Below are 26522 nucleotides of genomic sequence, written 5' to 3'. Positions count from 1 at the left end.
TAATCTTGAAGGACGGGTTATATAAACTGCACAATGGAGTATCTATATGACCCCTTCCATAAATAATTTATGTTTTCGGAGCCTCAAATGCCTTAACATAATAATGCAAAAAAGCAAATAATGGAACCATATCAGTCTGTGGTAAAGTGGCTTTGGGTGAAAAAAAGTCCCTCATATCATCTAGGGTCAGTGCTTTTGAACCTACCTTAGTGAAGTACCAGGTTTGTTAATTTTTTTTTCTTTTTATTACTTCAAACCTGTCATCCTGTCATGAACAGATAAATGTTTTTATCACATATGACCAGTACACACAGCTTGCATCACAAATGTTGAAAAACACCTGAAATATATTATACACTATTCAACGAGATAAGTCCATTGGTCAAGAGCTTACATAATATAGAAATGTCAAATCACTATAAGCATGTGTAAAAAAAAGTTTATTCTCGATTTCTGTGCTGGTATCAAGAGTGGTTACAGTTTGCTTATGGGCACTAGGTTTGTCTGCTATTCACACCACAGTTTGTAAAGCCCTGATTCAACTGGTCACTTGATTCATGTCTTTACAGAAATTAAACAACCTTATAAACAACAACAGCAATAAAAACTACAGCAATAACCCATCAATTACCACTCTGCTTAGGAAAATAGATACCTAGGGTTTTTCCCTTCTCTTACCTTGTTTTTAACACTCAAGTGAGTGGAAGTTCCCTGCTCTATGTCCAGACTATTCCTAGGTCATTTGGATTTCAATCTCTATAAGAAAAGGACATTTGTCAGTTAATGCCCCTGTTTCATGTGGGTTATGTGCTGTTAGCTGCTTTTTAAATTTTATATCCCTCTTCACACTTACGGCCAGTTTTAGACCCACACTGAACTGCTTCTGAATTGAACATCATCAGAAAACGGCTGTTTTCAAAGACTACTCCTGCTGAATTTGAGTTAGCTGCCTGTCACTTTAAAGTTTAAGCTGCTACAGGTTCAAAGGATGTAAAAAAAATAACTAGACAGGACCCTTGTGTGTGTAGTGAAGCTCCTTTGAAGTCTTCAGAACACCACACCTGCTTTGACAAGCCACTTGAACTTGAGCTGTGCTGCAATATTGTTCTTACTTGCATGGCAGCAGCAGCCCATTGAAGGTAGAATATACTATAGGCTGCAGCTTTTTATTTTAACGTTAGATCACCCAAATAATATGGCTTTTGTTGAGGTTCTTCGTTTGCCTCCTATCCACAAACAGAAAGAACATAATAAGGAAATCACTGGAGAAAATTCTGTTTCTGCTTTTACTCATTACCACTACTCCCAATCAGAGCCTCTGCAATGATTAAATGACATTGGAAACCATCTGAGTTGGGGAACAAGATTTCTGGAAATTCAAGGCTCTATTCTAGACCATGGGAAATGGCACTGATGGAAAATTAGTAATATTTCTACCCTAATACCAAATAAGGAGCCTCTAAACTAGAGAGGAGTACTTGTTGGGCTGTGCTACCTGTATAGGATGGTTAAATATATTTCTGGATCATAAAGTAATAATTTCTATTGTGGTTTCTTAACACATTTCAATGGAGTATAATTTGATCCTGAAAAAGCAAGGGATATTACAAAGCAACTAATTAACTTCATCTCAAAGCATCATTATCATCAACAACATCATTCTAAGAACAGTTAGTTTCATGAGATTTTACCATGTGTCAGTTACTATAAACTCATCTAATCTTTATTAATAAACCTATGATGTAGGTAGATATAGGTACAATTACCATATATATCCTAAATATACATATACCCAACCTATTAGAAAGAATAACATTGTTACTGAGAACTTTATTGATTTCCCATCAAAAACCCAATACCTAGGCAATTAAGCTATTCAGTATTAAAACAAGAATTACCTTGTCTTGAGGGAACTTGAGAGAATGAGGACTGTCTTTTTTTTTTTTTTAAGACAGAATTTCGCTCTTGTTGCCCAGGCTGGAGTGCAATGGCGTGATCTCGGCTCACCACAACCTCCACCTCCCAGGTTGAAGCAATTCTCCTGCCTCAGCCTCCTGAGTAGCTGGGATTACAGGCATGCGCCACCACCCCAGCTAATTTTGTATTCTTAGTAGAGATGGGGTTTCTCCATGTTGGTCAGGCTGGTCTTGAACTCCCGACCTCAGGTGATCCTCCCACCTTGGCCTCCCAAAGTGCCGGGATTACAGGTGTGAGCCACCGTGCCCGGCCAGAGGAATGCCTTTTAAGCCCACACTTCAGTGTAATATCTACTGATGGCATTTCCTTTGAGCTGCAGGACTGGCTAGGACCATACAATAATGCATGATTAATTTGCTTAAATCTTGCATATACAGTTATATGCTTTCTAAGGCAAAATATCATTAAGCTGCTTGTTGTCAGCTTTTCACTAACTTTCAGGTAGGATTGTAAATATTTAGCAAACTATTGTTTTATAAATATATTTTCTGAATTTTATTAAAGAAAACTTTACACTTCTAGAATATATTACCATCCAATGGAAATTACTGATACAGATTTGCTCATTCTCAGTCTAGATTAAGGTAAAGAATACTCTTTTTATTATTTGAAGCACAAAAAGAGAATATATCTGAAGCACAAAAGAGAGAATATAATGGCTTTTTTTAACCTCTGCATTAATGCTTTCATAACCTATAAATCTATATTTAAATATAGATCTATCCATCCATCCATCCATCCATCCATCCATCCATCCATCCATCCATCCATCCATCCATCCTTCCTTCCTTCTGAAACTGGCCCAGAAGTGTGAAGGGGGCCCTGGACCCTGCCCCCTAAGTGAAGCATGAAGTGAGGTTGAAAAAGCCAGAAAACAGCTACAAGTTGTTTTTACAAGTAGAGGTGAGGCAGGAGAATATGGTCTGGAGGCAGGGAACCTCAGGACTAAAGAACTAAATCAAAAGGAAAAACCCCAACTTTCTAAGCCCAAGTAAATAACTTTGTAACTTCAGCTATGGCAGGAAACATCCTCTTCATCTGCATAGGGTGTATGCCAAATAACCAATGGGAAACCTCTAGAGGATATTTAAACCCCAGAAAATTCTGTAACCAGCGCTCTTGAGCCGTTTGCTTGAGCACGTTCCCATTCTATGGAGTGTACTTTTCTTTCAATAAATCTGTGCTTTTCTTTAGCTATTTTGTTTGTGCCTTTTGACCAATTCTTTGTTCAAAATGCTATGAAGCAGGACACCCTCCACCAGTAACAGAGGGTCTAGGGTGGCCTCTCAGTGTCCTCCACACCTCTGGCAGGAATGACTCTTGTGTAACCCACTCACATGTAATGAAATAGAAAAGTGTTTCAGGACCTAAAGGGATCTTATGGATGTGCTTCCACTTGGAGCAATAGTGGTTCTGCAACTAAACTTATAAAAAGGCTTCAGGTTTAAGAGTGATTCAAACCAGAGCACCATCCACTAGCAAATAATTGAGGCTCTACCAGTGCACTGAGTTTTTTAATAGAGAAATACGGTTATAGAGGGCAGAATAAAAATCAAATTAGTTCTATATTTACTTCAGAGATTGCACCTAACACTCCCACTCATATTTAGAATTGTGCACTAGAAATGCAGTAAAAGGAGCAGTGATTTTCAGACTGAAAACCATCTTTTGGAATGGATTTATTTGACTATGTTGGTAGATATGTCAACAGGTGTTCTCATGGCTGAATCAATTCACTGATTTAATTAAAATTAAGTCATTCAATGGTCATTCAGACAGTAGATGTTTTAATGATCTCTGGGCTAGCCAACAATATTAAAAGTAGTCTGAAAAATATGAGAGCTAAGAAAATAATTCTGTAGTATCGTTATTTATTTTTAGGTGCTAAATTATAGGGTATATCTTTAAGGCACAAGAGGAGAACAGATAAAGAAGAGGGATTGTGGACCTAATGACACATTTATTGAGGAATTAGTATTTGGATTTATCCTTAGAAACATGGTATTATTAAATAAGGATAAAGAGAGAGGAATGAGAATACTGAACAAGTTATATGACTTACCCAATGTCAAACGTATACTGTTGAGGCCAGAATCTAAACATGTCTTCTGATTTTAAAATCTATGATCTACCCAGTGTTTCATGAATTTTTAATTATAAAAGCAATATACAAGTTGTGTATCTTCTAGTTAAAAAATATGACAAACGAAGTTAACTGAAGTCTGGGCATCTTATATTAATCCACTTATGAGCTTTTAGACAACTTTTATTAAACACTTACATAGTTATATGTGTGTATTTGTATGTATACACAGAAAGAGATTCATTTGAAAGTTAACTGTGGGTACAAGTTATTCTTAAAACATAACTAATAAAAGCAAGATTCATAAGAGTACACAGAGCATGGTTGTTTTTTTTGTTTGTTTTTTGTTTTTTGTTTTTTTGAGACGGAGTCTCGCTCTGTCACCCAGGCTGGAGTCTCGCTCTGTTGCCCAGGCTTGAGTGCAGTGGCACGATCTCGGCTCACTGCAAGCTCCACCTCCTGGGTTCACGCCATTCTCCTGCCTCAGCCTCCCAAGTAGCTGGGACTACAGGCGCCCGCCACCACGCCCGGCTAATTTTTTTTTTGTATTTTTAGTAGAGACGGGGTTTCACCGTGTTAGCCAGGTTGGTCTCGATCTCCTGACCTCGTGATCCGCCCGTCTCGGCCCCCCAAAGTGCTGAGATTACAGGCATGAGCCACCGCGCCCGGCCCGAGCATGGTTGTTTTAATCTAAAATTATTCATACAAATGCAACCCACATGTCTGTATTTACATAAACATATTTTGGTAAATATACAAAAAAAAAAAAAAAAAAAGAGCCTGATGGCAGCCATTATCTTTGGGAAGAGAAACTGGTAATCACAGGGATAGAAAGACAGATTTTCAATGTTATATTCCTGCGCTATTTGATTTTGTTGGCATGTTTATATATTGCTTTTATAATTAAAAATCTAGTTTAAAATTAAATACTAACATTTATACAAGAACAAAAATATACAAAAGTATGTAGATTATAAAAGTCACATGACACATTTAAAAGTTTTGGTGAAAATTATTTTAAGCTACTTTGCTATGGAACTTGCAAATGATCTAGTCCACAGCCTGAAGCAATGCACTTTCTCATCTTGTTTAATTCCTCCTTCCCTGGGAACATTTGCCACATGGCTGTGACTGATGGTAATGTGACTTCTAGACTTTTAGGAAGGAATAATTTCCATTTGCTTTCTCTCATGGAGTTTGTGGAGAGCTACAGAGTGCAGAGCGAAGGGGAAATATTCTGTCTGATGGAGTTAGTAATAATAAATTGACATCCCATAAAAGGAATCCAGCAAATATTTCTTTAAAGCAGCTTATCTAATAACTTATAAACTAGTAGGAAGCAACTTGTTGCCTCAACTTATTGCTACCCTTCAATCTGGTGACAATAGTTCTGACAGTTAAAGATAGGCTTTCCTTACCAGCCGAGAGAATTTAAAAAATTGTTCATTGATTTCTTCTATTCTTCTTCTAGTACAGCTGTAGTAATTTTCTGTCTACAGAAGGCTTTAAAGCCCTGACTATCCTCTTCATATATTATCATCTACAGAAAATTGAATGCACAATGGCATTTGTATGAATTTCCAGTTTATAAATATTACTGTGCTTTCAAGTATTTTTTTCATCTTCTCCTTCCACCATAATATTGGGCAAAGTGAATATTCTTTTTGAGACTAGAGCAAGTGATAAATTTACAGGACTGATTTTTTCTCTGAAGTTGAGATGTTTTATTTAAATCAAACTCAAGGAGCGAGATTAAGAAGTTAAAAATGGGTGGGGCACAGTGGCTCACGCCTGTAATCCCAGCACTTTGGGAGGCTGGGGTGGGCAGATCACCTGAGGTCAGGAGTTCGAGACCAGCCTGACCAACATGGAGAAACCCCGTTTCTACTAAAAAAAGAAAAAAAAAATCCAAAATTAGCTGGGCATGGTGGCACATGCCTGTAATCCCAGCTACTCGGGAGGCTGAGGCAGGAGAATTGATTGAAACTGGGAGGCAGAGGTTGCTGTGAGCCGAGATCATTGCTGTGAGCCGAGATCATTGCAGTGAGCCAAGATCGTGCCATTGCACTTCAGCCTGGGTGACAAGAGCAAAATTCTGTCTCAAGAAAAAAATAAAAAGTCAAAAATGCGAAATTTGACCTGAATGATAAAAATTATTTTTAATAAATTTTATTTGGACTGATGTAAGAGAATAGCAAAAACTATTTGGAAGGATGACTCATTTTCCCAATTTTTATTTAAAAAACCAATACTGACCAAAGATTTGTAGACATTTACCTACTTTGTCTGAATTAGAAAGCATTGGAGTAAAAAATGTATGTTATCTACATATTTTGTCATTTCTGATATGAGCAAATATAAGAAAGTTATTCCCCTGCTTCTATTGGTTGAAATAATTAACACTGTACAGGAGGACCAGAGTAACTTATTCTATTATATATACTTAGCATCATTCTATTCTTCAGATTTTAGTAGTTCTGCAAACTTTGTATTTGTCAGGTATACAAATGGAAGAGAGTTAAAAGCATTTCTGAATGCTATAAGATTGAATGACTTACACAGTAAAAAAATGACCAGTTGTCCTTAGTGAGTTGTCCAAAGTTGCATGAGAAGAGAAAAACGTAGTAATTCTGAAAAATGAAAGTAATGGAAAAGTGTAGGCAGTAAAGTTCATTTACCAGTAATGCTACCTCACTGAGCAGTCAACTAGGTGTGCGTTGAATAAAAGTCATCAGTTCCTCTTCTACTATTTGCAGTGTTTTGGTTTGTTTGCTTTTTAATCAACGACACATCACAATTTATAAAACATGTATATGTTAGCTTTTTTGTTTTATAGCAATGATTATTTTGAAGAACAATTGAACACAAAATATTTACTATATTCTAAACAACGCTGATTACTTAAGATTATCCATCAGATTGATGTTTTAAGTGGAAAGGATTATATTGAGACTGTGTCAAGTGCGTAAGTGTCAAAAGTAACATAAACCCATTGAAAATCTTCCCAGAGAACAGGAAGAAGCCTAAAGTTGGGTCAATCCAGCTCTAGTAAACATGCATGAATTTTTGTACCCACTGCAGTTACTTAGATAATACATAGAGAAAACCCATATTTCAAAGAGTGGCATTATGTCTTTCTGATTTTTTTTGTAACATAAGCTAAAGAAGATTTGAGCAATTTTTATTATTTTGTGATCCTCACATAACTCAAAAGTGGTAAAATCATTTTCACTCAAACTTTTAAAAGAAAGAAAATGCCCTTTTCACAGACACCAGGCATGCAAATATTTTGCTCAAAAGCACATTTTTCCTTATTGTAATGAACAGTGCAGGATGGAAGCAACACCTTCAGACTGGTCACAACTTCTTGCTGCTATACTTTGGATAAATATGTAGAACTTTCTTACTTATTTGAGAATATATATACATATATATATATATGAATATGATGCAGGCCTTAGTCACTTAGAAAAAGAGCCAGTGCAAGTGAGTGAACTTGTATATCAGGCAGTTGTTTGAAATTCAAAATAATAGTAGTAGCTAATATCCCTATAAGATTATTAGGAATTTACTTTTTATTTTTTAAAAAATGTACATGTAGCTGCTGACTGATGACAAATAGCAAATACTGTAATCTCTTTGCATTAGAATACAAAGATGGCTTGTTGTCACCAATTTAATAAAATCTCCCATCTACAATGTGGAAATGACAAGGAAGGGTCTAGATAACTGGTCTATTACCTTCGTTATATAACAATAAAATTCCCACCCTAAGGGTAATGTGTTCTGTTCATCACCACTCAGAGGCAGACAATGGTAAACCTAGGCTGAGAGTGCAGATTTTTCTCATCATTACACCATTACTCTTTCCACTTGAATCAGTTAGGGTAATGCTAGGAGTAGGTTTAAGAAGACTTGAAAATGTAAAGGCACAAATACAATAGAAGTGCACTTGTGTTCTTGCAAAAGACTAGTTCATGTACCTTGTTAGTGGGAGGTCTCTGTTAAACAAAATTATTCTGGTGGCTAGGCTGCCTGAAGCTCTGTGGCTTTTCAATACATGGCTTAAAAGTTGCCTTGGGGGTCATCTTCTTCCCAGCTGGCGGTTGTCTACAAAGGGGGCATAGTATGGAGCAATGTATAAGGGAGCATTTTGGGGGGACACACCCAGAAATGACCATTGTTACTTTTTGTAACATTCCCTTGACTAGCACCTAGTTCATTGAAAATAAGAGAGGCTCTAGAATGTAGTCTATTTGCCCAAGTGAAAGAGAAAACAAATTTTGGTACATATCTAGTAGTCTTTTCTTCATGGTACTTATATCTGCGTGGATAACATAGTAAAAGGCACCTACATCCCAGTCCTAGGTTCTGTTAAGTCAGTGAGATACTTGGGTAAATACATTTGCATTAATATCTAGTATCCACAGATACTACTACTACTTTAGATACTACTAGATCTAGTATTCCTAGATACTTCTACTTGGGTAAATACATTTTCATTAATATCTAGAATCCCTAGATACTATATACTAGTTTACTACCTTAGGGTATGTGGTCCTAATCTTCTAGAGGGCCTAAGTAAAAGCCATGCAGCATCCCAGGTCAGAAATCTGTAAGTCAAGAGATACTCGGATAGCTCCTTCAGGGTTATCTTTCCCAACTGCCAGTTGCTGGTATCATTGCTGGTGTCATGAAGAGTGGCTTCTCCATGCCCAGTCCTAATGCAGGAGCTCACATATCAATTCTGTCCTGACTTGTATATTCATCTCTGCTTTAAGATTAACACACAAGTACTAGGGGAAATAAGGTGATATATCCACTTAAAAAAAATGAATCAACTATTTTATTTGGAGCAAATTATCTATCTATCTATATGCTGTGCACACATTTTTACAAATGTGAAATCAAACACTGGATAGTTGTTTGACATCAAATTACAGGGGCATTTAAAGTTCAAATATAAAATCTTGCCCATGAATAAATGTTTTGAAAATGTCTATTTACATAAATAAAATGATAACTTTTTAATAGTTATCTTTTAGAATATATACTTAGAAAATTTATGTATTTTCTTATATCTCATGTCTCTTCACTGCATTCAGAAAGTAGACTACTTCTTTTGTTTAGTGAAAGGATATGACAGCAAAAAATAAAGGCCTTTAAAATTTTAAATTCTAGAACTTAAAAAAATGAAAAGCACTCAAGGCATAGGCAATAGATTTGGAAGAATAGTACACAAGTGGAAAAGGATTATCACTTGGAGAGTATAAACGGAATCCCTGTGGAAAGCAAGAGGGCAGTGAGGAAGAGGAGAAGCCATGAGTGTGTGATCATTAAGGAATCCCTGACTGGGGGGCCCTGGACCCTGCCCCTTAGGTGAAGCATGCAGTGAGACTGAAAAAGCCAGAAAATAACTACGAGTTGTTGTTACAGGTAGACTTGAGGCAGCAGAATAGGGTCTGGAGGCAGGGAACCTAAGGACTAAAGAACTAAATCAAACGGGAAAAGCCTAACTTTCTACACCCAAGTAAATAACTTTGTAACTTCACTTCAGCTATGTCAGGAAACATCCTCTTCATTTGCATAGGGTGTATGCCGGGTAACCAATGGGAAACCTCTAGAGGATATTTAAACCCCAGAAAATTCTGTAACCTGTGCTCTTGAGCCACTTGCTGTAGCCTGCTCCCATTCTGTGGAGTGTACTTTTGTTTTAATAAATCTGTGCTTTTCTTTCATTGCTTTGTTTGCACCAATTCTTTGTTCGAAATGCTAAGAACCTGGATATGCTCCACTGGTACCAGAGGGTCTAGGGTGGCCTCTCAGTGTCTTCCACACCTCTGGCAGGAATGATTCTCATGTAACCCACTCACATGTAGTGAAATAGAAGAGTATTTCAGGACCTAAAGGGATCTTATGGTTAATACTAAGGCTTCATGAATGTCCTGTATGAACAACCAAACACCAAGCAAGGCAATGGAGGGAATTTACTATGGGGTTGTAACTATGTATTAACCTGGGCACCCACCATCCAGATCACAATATAAATCATTTTCATTAGTGCATTGTGCTTTCTCATGCTTCATTGCAGGTGATATTCTACACTCTCTCCCTAAAAGGTACCCACATTCTGACCTCTATTGCCATAGAACAGGTTTGTGTGTTTTTGAATTTCACCTAAGTAGAATCAGATGTTATGGTTGGCTGGAAGTGTCTGGTTTCTTTTGTTTCATACTTATGATGTCTAAGAGATTAATCTGTGGTGTTGTGTATAGCAGTTGGTGACGGCTATAACACGTTGCTCTCTGCTTCAAAAGATTATTCTTTTTGATTGTTGTATACTCTGCCCTTGTACCACTAAACCACTATTTATTTTTACATTCTGATGATAATAGAGTTGTTTTCATTTTAGGGCTATCATGTATAAAGCTGCAAAGAAAATTATTATAGATGTCTGCTAGTAGAAAAATGCATTCATTTTCTTGAGTATATACACAGGAGTGAAATTTGGGGGTCTAAAATACATATACATTTATTTTTAATTCTGCCTAGTAGTTTTCCAAAGTGCTTACAAATTTACATCTTGTTGGCGATGTATCCAGCTTTCCAGGTACTCTAAATCCCTTGTTAACACTTTTTATTGTTTGTGTTTTTCATTTTAATCAGTGTGTTTGGGGTGTTAATTGTATCTCACTGCCATTTTAATTTTCATTTCACCAATGAATAATGATGCTGAACAATTTATATACTTGTAACAATTTAGATACCTTATTTGGGAAATGCCTATTAATCTTTTGCCATTATAAAAAAAATTGGCCAATCTGTCATTGATGGGGATTTAGGTTGATTCCATGCCTTTGCTATTGTGAAGAGTGCTGCAATGAACGTTCATGTGCATGTGTCTTTATGGTAGAATGATTTATGTTCTTCTGGGTATATACCCAGTAATGAGATTGCTGAGTCAAATGGTAGTTCTGCTTTTAGCTGTTTGAGGAATCGCCATACTGCTTGACACAATGGTTGAACTAATTTACACTCCCACCAACAGTGAGTAAGTGTTCCCTTTTCTCTGCAATCTCACCAGCATCTGCTATTTTTTGACTTCTCAATAACAGCCATTCTGAGTGGTGTGAGATGGTATTTCATTGTGGTTTTGATTTGCATTTCTCTAATGATCAGTGATATTGAGCTCTTTTTCATGTGCATGTTGGCTACATATATATCTTCTTTTGAGAAGTGCCTGTTCATTTCCTTTGCCCACTTTGTAACAGGGTTGTTTTTCTCTTGTAAGTTTGTTTAAGTTCCTTATAGATGCTGGATATTAGACCTTTATCAGATACATAGTTTGCAAATATTTTCTCCCATTCTGTAGGTTGTTTACTGTTGATAGTTTTTTGTTTGTTCATTTTGTTTTTTTGTTTTTTGTTTTGCTGTGCAGAAGCTCTTAAGTTTAATTAGATCCCACTTGTCAATTTTTGCTTTTGTTGTGATTGCTTTTGGTGCCTTTGTCATAAAATCTTTGCCTGTTCCTATGTCCAGGATGGTATTGCCTAGGTTGTCTTCCAGGATTTTTATAATTTTGGGTTTTACATTTAAGTCTTTAATTCACCTTGAGTTGATTTTTGTATATGGTGTAAGGAAGGGGTCCAGCTTCAGTCATCTGCATATGGCTAGCCAGTTATCCCAGCACCATTTATTGAATAACAGTCTTTTCCACATTGTTGTATTTGGTCAGTTTTGTCAAAGTTCAGATGATCTTAGATGTACAACCTTACTTCTGGGCTGTCCATTTTGTTCCATTGGTCTTTGTGCCTGTTTTTGTACCATTACCATGCTGTTTTGTTTACCATAGCCTTGTAGTGTAGTTTGAAGTTGAGTAACGTGATGCCTCCAGCTTTGTTCTTTGGTTTAGGATTGCTTTGGCTTTTTGGGACTTTTTTGGTTCCATATTATTTTTGGAATAGGTTTTTCTAGTTCTGTGAAGAATGTCATTACTAGTTTGATAGGAATAGCATTGAATCTGTAAATTGCTTTGGTCAATATAGCCATTTTAATAATATTGAGTCTTCCTGTACATGAGAATGGGACATTTTTCCATTTGTTTGTGTCTTCTCTGATTTCTTTCAGGAGCATTTTGCAATTCTCATTGTACAGATTTTTCACCTCCCAGGTTAGCTGTATTCCTAGATATTTTATTCTTTTTGTGGCAATTGTGAATGGGACTGCCTTTATGATTTGGCTCTCAATTTTGCTCTTGTTGGTGTATACAAATGCTAGTGATTTTCATACATTGGTTTTGTATCCTGTAACTTTGCTGAAGTTGTTTATAAGATGGAGGAGCTTTGGGGCCAAGACTATGGAGTTTTCTAGATAGAGAATCATGTCATCTGCAAACAGAGATTATTTGACATCCTCTCTTCCTATTTGGATGCCCTTTATTTCTTTCTCTTGCCTAATTGTTCTGGCTAGGACTTCTAATACTCTGTTGAATATGAGTGGTGAGAGAGGGCATCCTTGTCATGTGTCAGTTGTCAATGAGAATGCTTTTAGCTTTTGCCCATTCAGTATAATGTTGGCTGTGTGTTTGACACAGATGGCTCTTACTATTCTGATGTATGTTCCTTCAATACCTAGTTTATTGATAGTTTTTAACATGAAGGATGTTGAATTGTATTGAAAGCTTTTTCTGCATCTATTGTGATAATCGTGGTTTTTGTCTCTAGTTTTGTTTATGTGATGAATCACATTTATTGATTTGCATATGTTGAACCAACATTTCATCCCGTGGATGAAGCCTACTTTATCATGGTGGATTAGCTTTTTGATGTGATGTTGGATTCGGTTTGCAAGTATTTTGTTGAGGATTTTTGCATCGATGTTCATCAAGGATGTTGGCCTGAAGTTTTCTTTTTGTTGTGTTTCTGCCAGTTTTGGGTATCAAGATGATACTGACCTCATAGAATGAGTTGGGGAGTAGTGCATCCTCCTCAATATTTTGGCATAGTTTCTGTAGGAATGGTACCAGCTCTTCTTTGTATATCCAGTAGCATTCAGCTGTGAACGTATCAGGTTTAGGGCTTTTTTTGGTTGGTAGTATATTTATTACTAATTCAGTTCTGGAGCTCATATTGGTCTGTCCAGTGAATCAGTTTCTTCCTGGCTTAGTTTTGGGAGGGTGTATGTGTCCAGGAATTTATCCATCTCTTCTAGGTTTTCTAGTATGTGTGCATAGAGGTGTTTGTAGTAGTTTCTGATGGTTGTTTTTATTTCTGTGGGGTCAGTAGTAACATCTCTTCATCATTTCTAATTGTGTTTATCTGGACCTTTTCTCTTTTTTTTAGTCTAGTTAGTGGCCTATTTTATTATTTTTTTCAAGAATCCAATTCCTGGATTAATTGATCTTTTGAATGGTTTTATTTGTGCTTGATTTCCTTCAGTTCATCCCTGATTTTTTCTATTTTTTGTTTTCTGCTAGCTTTGGGGTTGATTTTTTTCTTGCTTCTCTAATTCTTTCCATTGTGAAGTTAGGTTGTTAATTTGCAGTCATTCTAGCTTTTTGATGTGGGCATTTAATGCTATTAATTTCCCTCTTCACCTTGCCTTAGCTATGTCCCAGAGATTCTGGTATGTTTTATCTTTGTTCCCATTATTTTCAAAGAAATTTTTCTTTTCTGCCTTACCATGGGATACTATGCAGCCATAACAATGAGATCATGTCTTTTGTGGGAACACTGATGGACCTAAAGACTATTATCCTTAGCAAACTAACACAGAACACCAAATACTGCATGTTCTCACTTATAAGTAGGAGCTAAATCATAAGAATCTATGAATGCAAAGAAGGAAACAACAGACACAGGGGTCTACTTGAGGGGGGAAGGTGGGAAGAGGAACAGGAGCAGAAAAGATAACTATTGGGTACTGGGCTTAATACCTGAGTGATGAAATACTATGTACAACAAATCCCCATGACATAGGTTTACCATGTTTGTTACATGTTTAACATATCTTCACGTGTACCCCCAAACCTAACATAGAAGTTAAAAAACTAACAAAACCTATGTCCACATAAAAAGTTGTGTACAAATATTTATGGAAGCATTGTTATTAATAACCAAAAAGTGAAATAGCCCAAATATCTATCAATGAATACCAGATAAAGAAAGTATAGTATATTCATAAAAGAGAATATTATTCAGTCTTAAAAAGAAATAAAGTGCTGATAGGTGCCAAAACATGCATTGATAATGATAACATTCTCAATGAGAAAAACCAAACACAAAAAGACACACATTATATTATTATATTTGTATGAAATTACCAGAATAGACAAACAGGAAAAAAAATGAAGTAGTAGTTGCCAATGGCTAAGGGATTAGAGAAAGAGATGTGACTGCTGAATGGGTGTGCAGTTTCTTTTTAAAGTGAAAAAACTGTTCTGCTACTTGGTAGTGGTAATGGTTGCCAAGTAGCGATGATTGTCATACCAAGATTGTGAATACACAAAGACACACTAAATTTAACAATTTAAATGGTTAATATATTAATACTCAATTTTATATTTTATTATTTTTATCTCAATAAAAACAATTTAAAAACAACAAAAACCAAAGAAAGCTGGATATCTTTTTCTTAATGGTATCTAAGTTTTTTATGTACTCCAGGTAAGTTCTAAGTCAGATGTATATATTGTGACTATGATTTCCATATATGTATTATTGCTTACCTTTTTACAAAAAATGTTACCTTTTGATGAACAAATTTATCAATATTTTCTTTTATGATTAGTCCCCTTTTAATCCTGTTTGTTTAAAATTTTTTTTGTTCAAGTTAATAACAATATTCTCTTATTATTATTATTATTTTTTCTGAGACGGAGTCTCGCTCTGTCGCCCAGGCTGGAGTGCAGTGGCATGATCTTGGCTCACTGCAGCCTCTGCCTCCCGGGTTCGAGCAATTCTCCTGCCTCAGCCTCCTGAGTAGCTGTGACTAGGGTCAACGTTTGTTTTTTTCTACATATACATTCACTTGATCTTCCATATTGGAAAGATTATTTCTTCCACAACGAATTGAAATAATGAATTTATATGTGGCTGTGTATGTAGAAGTCCTTTCTAAATTCTCTTTTGTTTATTTCTGCTTGTATCAATACTATGCCTTTTTAATTACTGCAGTTTTATAGTTAGTTTCCTATCTAGTAGGAGTAAGTATTCTAACTATCTTCTCCTTTTCCTTGGCCTCTTTCTCTTCCTTTTCCTTTCTTCTCCTTTTCCTCTTTCATCTCCTCTTCTTTTCTCTGGCTTAGTGATTCCATGTAAACTTTCATATAACGTTCTATAATATTACAGGATAATTTATATTTCTATTTCATGTAAAATTCCACATAAGTTTTGGAAGAAATTTGCCAATTTCAACAACAACAATGACCCTGTGATTTTTATTGAAATTACATTATCTCCGGAAACTTTAAAATCTGGTATGTTTTGTCTTAAGAGGGAGATCAGCTGTTTATTTTAGGAAGGGCCTTCTGATGGAACTTTGTCTCTTAAGCACCATGAAATGAGAGACATGGATCTGCCTTTTAGCAGCTATCAGCATAGCCCCCCTTGCTCCTGTATGCAGCCTCAGAACTCAGCAAATTCACCATGGGGAAACTGGGCTGTGACTCTTGAACATGTCAAGTTCCTTATCTGTTATGCCAGCCAACTCAACCTCAGAACCTCATGCATGGTTCTCTCTTTTCTTCCACAGAGTCTCTCTGAGTAAGTCAGGCACAAACTTTGGTATATACTGAGAAGTGGCAAATATCCATAGAGAAGAAAATGACCAGCAATCATCAGCTTATTCCAGAAAGGCCTTCTTTCAGAATTGAAGTCCATTATTGCTTCTATGGCTCTTACATATTTAAAACATTATGTTTATAATATATCTAGCCCTTTCTGCTTTTCAGCAGGAACATTGGTTTGATGAAATCTACTCATTCTACTCAAAAAATGAAAGGGCATTTTCATATGGATTCTCATGGAAAAGATGCTATCTTGGAGAAGATCCCAACTCTATCCTCATTGCCCATCCCAATAGACATAGCATTATGTAAGCAAAAGACTGGGAAAGAAGGCACCTTAAATTGATTTATAACAAATTTATTCTCTCTAAGTAAGATAGGTATTTGAGATAGAAATTAAGTCGAGTTATAAAAAAGAACAAAGTTATATTTCTTGTTAACCTGACATTTTTGAACCAATACAGGTACTCAAGACGTTAAATTTGGAGATCAATTTGAGTCATATTTTAAAATAAAAACTTTGCAAATCTTTCAAAGAAAACATTTCTGCCTTACAACAAAGTTGACCTCAGATAGTGTCTTCAGAGTTTGAGATGGATGGGTAAATTCATGGTATCAGCTACCAGATTTGTATATATTTTTATACTTTATGGATCTGATGATGGTTTTATCACTCTAGAGACAAACATAGCAAAACTCAGTGAGCTGCTAAGTATTCGTCAGGAAAAACAAAATGAAATAATAAAATCAGGTGAAAATAAGTGAGGTAAAATACATTTGAGGCTCATCTCTGGGTAAGAAACAGACCAACACATTTTGAACAATTAATTCTTCTTAAGTGTAGCTTCAACATTTCTCATGCAGATTTATCTGGAGCGCAGAAGTCTGACTTATGAAAAGTCTACCTTGGAAGACAACATACCAAGGGGGATTTTACAGACCTAACTCACAGAGAGATGTTTGATAAATATTGGAGGGCCTAGTAGACTTAAGGTATTATTCTATGAACTTTAAAAAATGAGAAAAGATGTAACTGGCTTATAGTTTAGATGGGGAGACAAGAGGAACATCTATGAGAAGCAAATCTAAATATAACAATAACACAAAGCAGTACATGATATTGATAATTGTGGTGCTGTTTTTGGAACTATCTGCTTATAAGCAGATGCCTCTTCTCCACATTAACTTTCATTTAAAGGGAATCATAGCTATCCTGCAGATTCTCTGTTCTGGTTATTCCTTGACAAGTTATCAAGATCAATATCCACATAGGCTCAGAAAATGTGGACCTTTCTTATGTATTAGCTTATTCAAGCATCAAGGGCAAAACCAAAAACAAACAAACAAAATACAAGCAAATAAAGAAAAAGAACACATGCTGTGACCTGAGATGCAGCTGAAAGGTCCCACTGAACTCTGGAGATGACTTCCAGAGGCCAACTTAACAATGTCCTTTTTATTCTTCTTATGCCATAGAAGCAGCAGTACTGTAAAGTGATAAACTTTGTGGTGGACAAAGTCTACTATGGCTCCCAATGGTCTCTGCCTCCAGGTATTCAAGCCTTTGTCTTTTCACTTTGAAATCCGGCCATCTAAGCCTGGGCTTTTTATTGTGGGAAGTTTTTAAAATTACTAATTTAATCTCTTTATTGTTGTATCACAAGTCTATTCAGGTTATCGATTTCTTGTTGAAGCAGTGGTTTGTGTCTTTCTAGAAATTTGCTCATTTCTTCTAATTTATCTAATGTTTTGGCACACAAATGTTCATAGTATTTCTTAATCATTCCTTTTTGTAAGGTCAGTAATCATGTCCCCCTTTTATTTCTGATCCTAGGAATTGAGTCTTCTTTTTTTCTTGATTAATCTTACTAAAAGTTTGTCAAATTTCTTAATCATTTCAAAGAACTAGGATCAGTTTCATTTATATTTCTTTTATGTTTTTTCTACTCTGTATTTCATTAATTTCCTTTCTGATATTTATTATTTTTCTTTCTTTTATTTGCTTTGGGTATAATCTGTTCTTTTTTCCCACTTTCTCAAGGTGGAAGGATAGGCTATTGACCTGGGAACCTTTTAATTTTTAATATGGGCATTTACAACAGTAAATTTCCCTCCAGGCTGTGTTTTACTGCATCCTATAAGTTTTCGGTATGTTGTATCATCTTCACTTCCAAGCATCTTAAGAATTTCCTCTTTTTCCTTTTCATCTCTACTTTGATGCATTCGTCATTTAGGAATGTGTTGTCTCATTTTCACACTTTTTATAATTTTTCTGAAATTTCTATTACTGGTTTTTAATTTCATCCTATTGTGACCAGAGAACAAAGCTCATATTATTTCTACCCATTTAAATGTATTGAGATTGGATTTATGGCCTAGCAAATGTTGTATGCTAGATAATATTCCATGAGCACTTGAGAAAAATGCATATTCTGCAGTTGCTGGGTTTTTCTATTCATTATTGAAGTGAGATATTGAAGACTCTATTGTTGAATTGTTTTATTTCTCTCTTTCTGTCAGTTTTTGTTATTCATTTTTGTGTTTTATTGTTAGATGCATATATGGTTGTTTATTTTATATATCTTCCTGCTGGATTGCTCTTTTTGTTATTAGAATGTGTTTCCCCTTATCTCTATTAACATTTTTTATTTTAAGTCTATTTCATCTTATGTTAGTATAGCTATTCCAGCTTTCTTGTCACTACTGTTCATGCAATTTATCTTTTCCCATCAGTTTACTTTCAATTGCTTTGTATCTTTGAATCTAAAGTATATCTCCTATAGATAGCATGCAGTTGAATATTGTATTGTTTTCCAATCTGACAATGTCTACTTTTTTATTGATTTAATTCATGCACACTTAATGTTATTATTGATATAACTGAATTTACATCTGCCATTTTACTTTTAACTTTACAGAGCTCTTCTCCTTTTTCTTCCTCTATTCCTTCTTCACAGGTTTGCTTTAAGGGAGTGTTTTGTATAGCAGCATTTTAACTTTTTAGAGGATTTCTTTTCACTGTATCTTTTCAGCTATTAGTAATTGCTCTAAGATTTACTATATACATCTGAATGTATTAGAAGCAGCTTCAGTTTTACTAATTCAATTCCAGTGAGATATAGAAATGTTATTCTATTCCTTTTTTCTTCTATTGTGGAGGGATCATTGGCATAAATAAATCTATAATTGTTATAATTCTAACTACAGTGTGATAATCATTACATAATTTAATGCCTTAATGGTGCTAAGGGAAGTAAAGGAGAGTGAGTATATATTTATTTTTTTTTATGTTAACCTTCTTATATGTCATTCTGTTGATCTTCATTTGTTCTTATGGAGTGTTGGGATTCATTCAGGATAGTGGCAGAAATATTAAAAGAAAATATTAGGGAAAGTTATAGGATATAGTCACAAACATTTTGGAAGGCTGAAAGGTTACATAGCTTGTAATAATTGAACAGGCTGAAGGCAGCAGGTTCTTACCTTAGAGCATTAGGTCACAGGGTAAACACTAGGGACAATAGAGGCTTCCCCAGTTAAGTCTGTTTACCCTACCTCCATTAATTAACCTTTGAGCCAGATGGCCCTCTGGTGGGTGGGGGGTGGGGGGTGGGGGTGAGGGGTTGAGTGGGGGAGGTCAACCAGAGAAATTGCCCCCTAATGGTATTTACTTTAAACCTTGGTACCTGAACTTGAATCATTCATAGAACTACTCTCTTAACCATGTTAATTATCCTCAAGTCTGTTTACTCAAAGCTTCTGTTGTTAATTGTATACTAAATACATGCCTGGAGTGCGAGTTGCCCAGGGCCGGCCACAGTGAAAATCCTCTCTTGCTGTACAGGTGGCGGACACAGCAGGACTGGCAAAACAGAGTATCTGTGTGTCAGTGTACGTTTTACTCGTCTGTTGTTTGGGTCAGGATCTGAGGGCAGACCCCTGCAGCTAATGCCCTCTTATGAGTAGCAATACCTCAATGGAGTTTGGAGTCATATTCTCTATTAGGAGTCATTTCCTTAGCCTGATACAGCATTGCTCTTACCTACCTCCTTTGTACTATTATTGGTAAATATATTATGTTTCTATGTTATAGGTCTAGTAATTCTGTCTCCCTTTCTCTCTTTCTCCCTGTCTCTTAATCTATAGTTGTCTGTCTATAGTGCCTATATATACTATATACATAGTATGTGTGTGTAAAGAGAGTGTTATACAATTACTTTTAAAAATAGTTAAGAGAAGAAAAGAAAAAAATATGCATTTATAGGATCTTACCAGCACTCTTTGTTTTTTCATCTACATATTAACTAATTTCTGAGGTTATTTCGTTTTAAAAAGCCTGAAGAATTTCCTTCAGTATTTCCTGTAAAGTGAGTCTGCAAGCTACAGACTCTCTCAGTTATTGTTTTTCTGGGATGGTCTTTGTTTCATTTTCATTTTTGAAAGATAGCTTTGTTAGCTATAGGGTGCTTGGTTGACACATTTGTTCCTTGAGAACTTTAAATAGATTAACTTTAAATAGATTGGGCTAATCTATTTAAAGCATTCTGGCTTTCTTTGCTTCAGCTAGAAGTTAGCCCTTAATTTTAACAGTGTTCCCTTGCAAGTAGTGAGGTATTTCTCTCTTGCTGTATTTGAGATTTTCTCCTTGACTTTGACTTTCAGCATTTTTACTATGGCGTGTCTATTTTTGGATCTCTTTGAGTTTATTCTACCTGAAGTCATTGAGTTTCCTGGCTGTGTATATAAATGTTTTTCAATAAATTTGGTTCTTAACCATTTCTTCTAATTTTTTTATTTCTCTCTTTCCTCCTTTTACTTGCATTACATGTATGTTGTACACCTAATGGTATCACACATTTCTCTATTGCTCTTTTCATTTTTCTTCATTCTTCTCATAGGCTCTTCTTCACATGCCTAATCTCTATCAACCATTCTTCAAATTTGCAATTATTCTTCTGCTCTTCAAAACTACTGTTGTACCCATTAGTGAATTTTTAATTTTGGTTATTGTACTTTTTAACCCCAGCATTTGCATTTGATTCTTTCTTAGAATGTCTGTCTCTCTTTATTGATATTCTATATTTGAAATGACATGGTCTTCATACTTTATTTCTTAATCATTGTTTCCTTTAGTTCTCTAAACATATTTATAATGGCTACTTTGAAGTCTTTTTCTGTTAATCCAACATCTGTTTAATGTCATGGATAGTTCCTGTTGCTTGCTTTTTCTCTAGAGTCAAAATATCCTGTTTCTTTATGTGCCTTCTAAATTTTTGGCTGGAAACTGGACATGTTAGATAACATATTGTAGAAGTCTGGATACTGGTTCTTCCCTCCAAGTCTTGCTATTGTTATTTACTTGTATACCTACTTAGTGACTGTGTGGATTATTTTAATTAAGTCTATTTTCCCTAACCAGTGTGAAGGTGAACCCTCTGATGTTGCTTCTCAGGGAGTGCAGCCTGTGTTAATTCAGTTACTCTGGGATGAAAACAGTTTTTGCAGAGCTCTCTTTGACTCTCTCAGTACCCTGATCACAAACAATTTTTAAACCCCCACTGATTGCCCACAGATTGTTCGATTGTTTTTTTTTTTAAATGCCCTGAGGCATCATTTGCTTCACAGATTTAGCCAATGCAATTCAGACTTTGGAAGGGTTAGTTCCCCAGGATAGTGTTTGAGACCCCTAGTGTGTGCTTCCTAATTGTCTCTTTCCCTGTTACTGGGGAACTAGCTGGCCTATGGTTTAGCTTATATCTTCAATATCAGTGTCCTCCCAATGGTCTTTCACCATAACTTCCACTGTTTTTGAGACTGCCCTTACACTTGAACTTCTCCACACACTGTTGCAAAAGAAGTCAGTTCCATTAGGGAGAAATGTAGAGCTCTCAGTTTTGCTTCTTCCCCCAGGCAAAATCTCTGAGCCTATACTCTTGTGCTGGGGAAGAAGACAGTGCCATACTTCTGAGTTATCCCTACTTTACAAGCTGAGCAGTTGGTAAATGAAGGGAGCCCCAGGTCTCTTCAGCTCGTTTCTCTTAGCATTGAACCCCACCCGTGAACCACAGCCAAGGTGATTTGGGCCCCATATTCTCAGCAATGCCATGCCTAAGATACAGCCTCTATCCTCTGAGTGAAAGCTGAGTGGAAAAAGAGAGCCCTCATGTCTCATCTGCATTCACCTAGAACTTAGCTTCAGCAACAGGTGGCTTCGGTAGGATGACAAATGCTGATGTCCTGTACCTCCTCAGAACATAGCACTCTAACTGATAGCTGGCAGGAGAGAGGGCCCTATGTGCCCATCAGAGTGATGGCTGACCTGAAGGTGTAAGCGTTGGTTCAAATACTGTGGGCTCTCACCGTTTTTATTGAGTTTTAGTAGATTTTCTTGAATAAATATTTCTTTATTTGCTTTATGCCTTTAAGGTCATTTCCAGAAATTTTAAATGGTTGTTTTTGTTTTGCTTTCCAGATAATTTGTACCAGTTGCACTGGGTAACAGGCCCATGGAGCTCCTGATTTTTCATGCTGGAAGTGGAACACTGCACATCCTCTATTTTTAACACTTATGTTTTTGGAGCTTTGATTAATTTGGGCACAGAAAGTATATTACACAGGTCATTTCTTTACTTACCACAAGCAAAGGAATAAAAGATTCAATATTCTCAATAAAATGGAGATTTATTTTTTTCATTTTCTGGTAGCAGCAGTTTCATACACACACACACACACACACACACATTCACTCACTTTGCGTTTCTCTTCCTGCTTCTAGCACAGGACACAGTGGATAGACCAATAGTGATGAGAGAGCTAGGGAGAACTAACACTCTATGTTTCCTCCTATTTTTTTTTTAATATTTTTACTACTTTCCTATTTTTGTTTCAATATTTTAGTAACAAAACAGAATTTCCCTGAAATATTTATACTTTATACATCAGGAATATAGAAACATGCTGTTATTTTCCATTTTTAATTACACTTCTAAAAGATTGTTATTTTAAATCCTACTGTAAATCTCCTTTTTAACACCTGCTTATTCACAGTGAGGAAGGAGTAGGAAGAAAAAGAAAGAGAATAGGAATTTTGGTTCAAATATATTCTGTTTAATTTCAGGCGTTCAAGAATGTGCTTCAAGCAAGAGTATTGCCTCTGCTACTTGAAGTCATGAAGTGATGAAATCGAGAGACAGCATAAACTCTTTGTTAATTAAACTGACTTGTGTTTTTCATATGAAACTCAAGACTACACACATAGGCATAAAACTTACCCAAGATAGATATTCCTGTTCTACTCAAATAATATATTCTCTTGTATGAGCTATTTTTTTAAACTAGTAAAGATTTGGGGTACGCTTTTATAAATCAGAATTTGACATTGTGTAATTTACTACCCTCTTGCCATAGAATATCCAGAAGTATTTATTTAATGTCAATTCTAGTACCTATCCAAAACGTTTTAAATCATTATCTTTAGAGGCTGGGAAATAATGAAGCATTTAGAACAAACCCTCTGGGTGATTTCAATGTACACTAACATTTTGAGAGCCACTTTCTCTATACTTCGTTTATGTGAAGGGTTCATTGATATGCTTTGCTGAAGGAGATGTGATAGAAGGAATGTTGGGATGGGCATCAGAAAGGGGTTGCACTGCCGCTCAGGAGCTGATGATGGCTGAGCCACTTGTTCTTTCTGAGCATTGGTATCTTCATTTATAAAATGTGAACAATATTTCAGTGCATCTCTGAGAGCTACTGTGAATATTTAAGGAGACAGATCAATTCAGCAAAACCACTTTGCAAAATGGGACACCCTTCACAAACATAGGGAACTTTAAATAAATATTTTATTTTGTTTATTTCAACAGGTGACTCAGAAGCTAGAAAACGTACATACATCAAAATACGTCCAGAGCTTACATTCTGATGGGCACCTCATACAAATTTAGTGAGTCAGAATAAATTATGGGTGACTTGCAATGACTGATAATGAGGATACTGATTATATTCCTGAATCACAGCACCTGCATTTAGTCTGTCCCCAAAGAATAGAATGATTGTCACAGCCAGCAATATTTATCAAAGTGACACCAAAGTCATAATACATGGATCTACTCTTCACCTCCTGAAATTTACAGACTTTGATTAAGTCATGTGATAATATATGCAGGACATTCTGGAACTACTGTATATCAAAAGGACAAGTCTGCTGATGGCATCCCCTGGAAACATCTGCAAGTTGCCAAATTCAAGAAAGTATATATCTGGAAATGATATCAAGGACATACTGTTAATGGGTGAATCACTTATCTGTGAAAAGTCCTCCACCTCTCTATTAAAATTCTGTTGCTTTTAGAGGTCACTGATTATTTTTACTCAAAGAGAAATGAACATTTCCATTAGCTAGAGTTTTTCTTGTATGGTGCCTGACTAAAGCCTATGTTAAGGACTACCAATCTAGAAATGTACAGGGAAAGCTACCAACATGGCCACAACTGGGAGGGAGGGGAAAGGGCTGATATAAATGCTTAATAGGACAAGCGTCAAGTTTCAGGCAATCAGAATCTTGCTTTTTTGGCTGAGGTTTCTTCATGTCTCACATGATCACATGGATGTATGCACATTTAAAATCGTTAAATTCTAGCTTAAAAGAGGCTGTTGAGATAATCGTAACATCTTCAGGATTATCATCTAGGATAAATAAACAGAGAGTGATATTTGCTGAACAGAGAGACATTTGGATTCACATACTAGAAAATCACAGACTGCTCTTCTATGACCTCTGACTCACCCTGTCATTTTCTGAATGAGGGAAGAAACTGAGACCCAGAAAAATTATGCTTTTTAGTAACAGAGCCCAGATTACAACCCAGTTCTACTAACGTATTCAATTTTGGTTTGATTTATAACCAAAGCTACGAATATTTTAAAATGCCTGAAATAACTTATAGATTTTTAAACCCAAAAATGCAAGGCGGAAGATTTATACATTTTATTTTAAAGCATCTTAATTTATGACTTCATTCTTAGCTATTTTGGCAGAATCCTAAAGTTTTTGAATGCTTGACTTACATTACTAATTTATCCTTTATTTTTTCTTAACCATGCTTCTTATCAGGACATGCTATATTTTATATCTATTAGTACGTTTCCTTTCAATAAGTATATATCTCTGTAACTATGAAGACACTCAAACTATTTTCTGATAAATCTAGGGCCTGGTGGCCAATAGCTAAAATTTATACGAAGCCTGCTTCTCTCTAAAATGTTAACCAGTAAAATTATTTTTTCAATACCATGATGCTTAATGGATTATTAACCAACTAAATTGTAAGATTATATTAAAATGATTTCTTGAACACAACAACGATTCCAGATGGCTGATGTATTTAATAGGCAATATGGGAAAATGCAGGTGAGGATGGTTGCCTCAAAAAATATTAAACAACTTTTAAAGCTTTTGACATACTGGCAATACTTCTAAAACATTGCAAAATGCTTTTATATGTTAAGTACCACTGGCAAATGGGTAAAACTAATAAGCATATGTTCTCACCTTTAAATAGGGGACACAATGCACATAAATTGAAGGCTCTAAATAAGTTACAAATTGATAACCAGATGTTGTAAGGATAGACAAAAATAAACTCTCAAAAAGTTAACAGCCAGTTCGTTAAGGACACAGTCAACTTCTGCTCTGCTAATAGTTTTATCATAAATGAATACCATAGAAAACAGATATTGCAGAGAAAAAAAGCCATAGGCTACTATAAGGAAATTAACAGAGGAAAGAAAAGGAGACAATTTAAGAACTTATTCTCAACGACTTTAGTCTACATATTAGATGCCAAAATATCTTCATTTCAAAAAACACTTAATCATAATTAATGTTTACCCCTGACTAATATTTACATTTAGAACACATGTGCCTTTTAAAAATTCTATTTCATCATTTCGTGGCTCTCTCTAGCATAGACAGTGCAAATTCAGAAGACTAGGTCCTAAAGGTAAGCACCGTTGTTGCCCTGTGATTAAATAAGGTATGAATATTTCATTTTTTGTGCTTAACTACAGGTTTACTTTCAGTAACTGTAACAGTAAGTACACAATGAGTCATTGTTAACTAGCCTTTTCAAATAACTGTATTTTAGCTTTCACTATTTAATTAATTGGTCTAAAATGCTACAGAACTGGTGATTACAAGCATGTCTGTTGCGGAAAAGGAAAATTAGTATTAATAATAATGTACACATATGTAACTAACCTGCACATTGCGCACATGTACCCTAAAACCTAAAGTATAATAATAATAAAAATAAATAAATAAAATAAAATAATAATAATGACAAGAACTCAAGTCATGGTCTACCATCTTTAAAATTAATTAAATTATGTTGACCACTAGCATATCGTTTCAGCAAAAAAAAAAAAAAAAAAAAAAAGCATACTTCAAATGAAGAATTGATAGAAATGAGTAATGAAATGAAAGGAAGAAAGCAAAAGGACGTGTTGACTGTGTTGAGTGTCAAGTGTCAGTAGAAACGTTGGGCCCTAGTTTGGCATTCAAGAATAAGTAATCTAGAGAAAAACTATGTCTGGAAATTAATTTTGTAAAACATCTGCTCAGAATGATAGCTAAATCGTGAGGGTGAATAGACAACTAATGGTAAACATGTA

Source organism: Pongo abelii, chromosome 11 (assembly GCF_028885655.2).
Source record: "Pongo abelii isolate AG06213 chromosome 11, NHGRI_mPonAbe1-v2.0_pri, whole genome shotgun sequence".
Taxonomy (NCBI): Eukaryota; Metazoa; Chordata; class Mammalia; order Primates; family Hominidae; genus Pongo; species Pongo abelii.
This window is presented reverse-complemented; position numbering follows the sequence as displayed.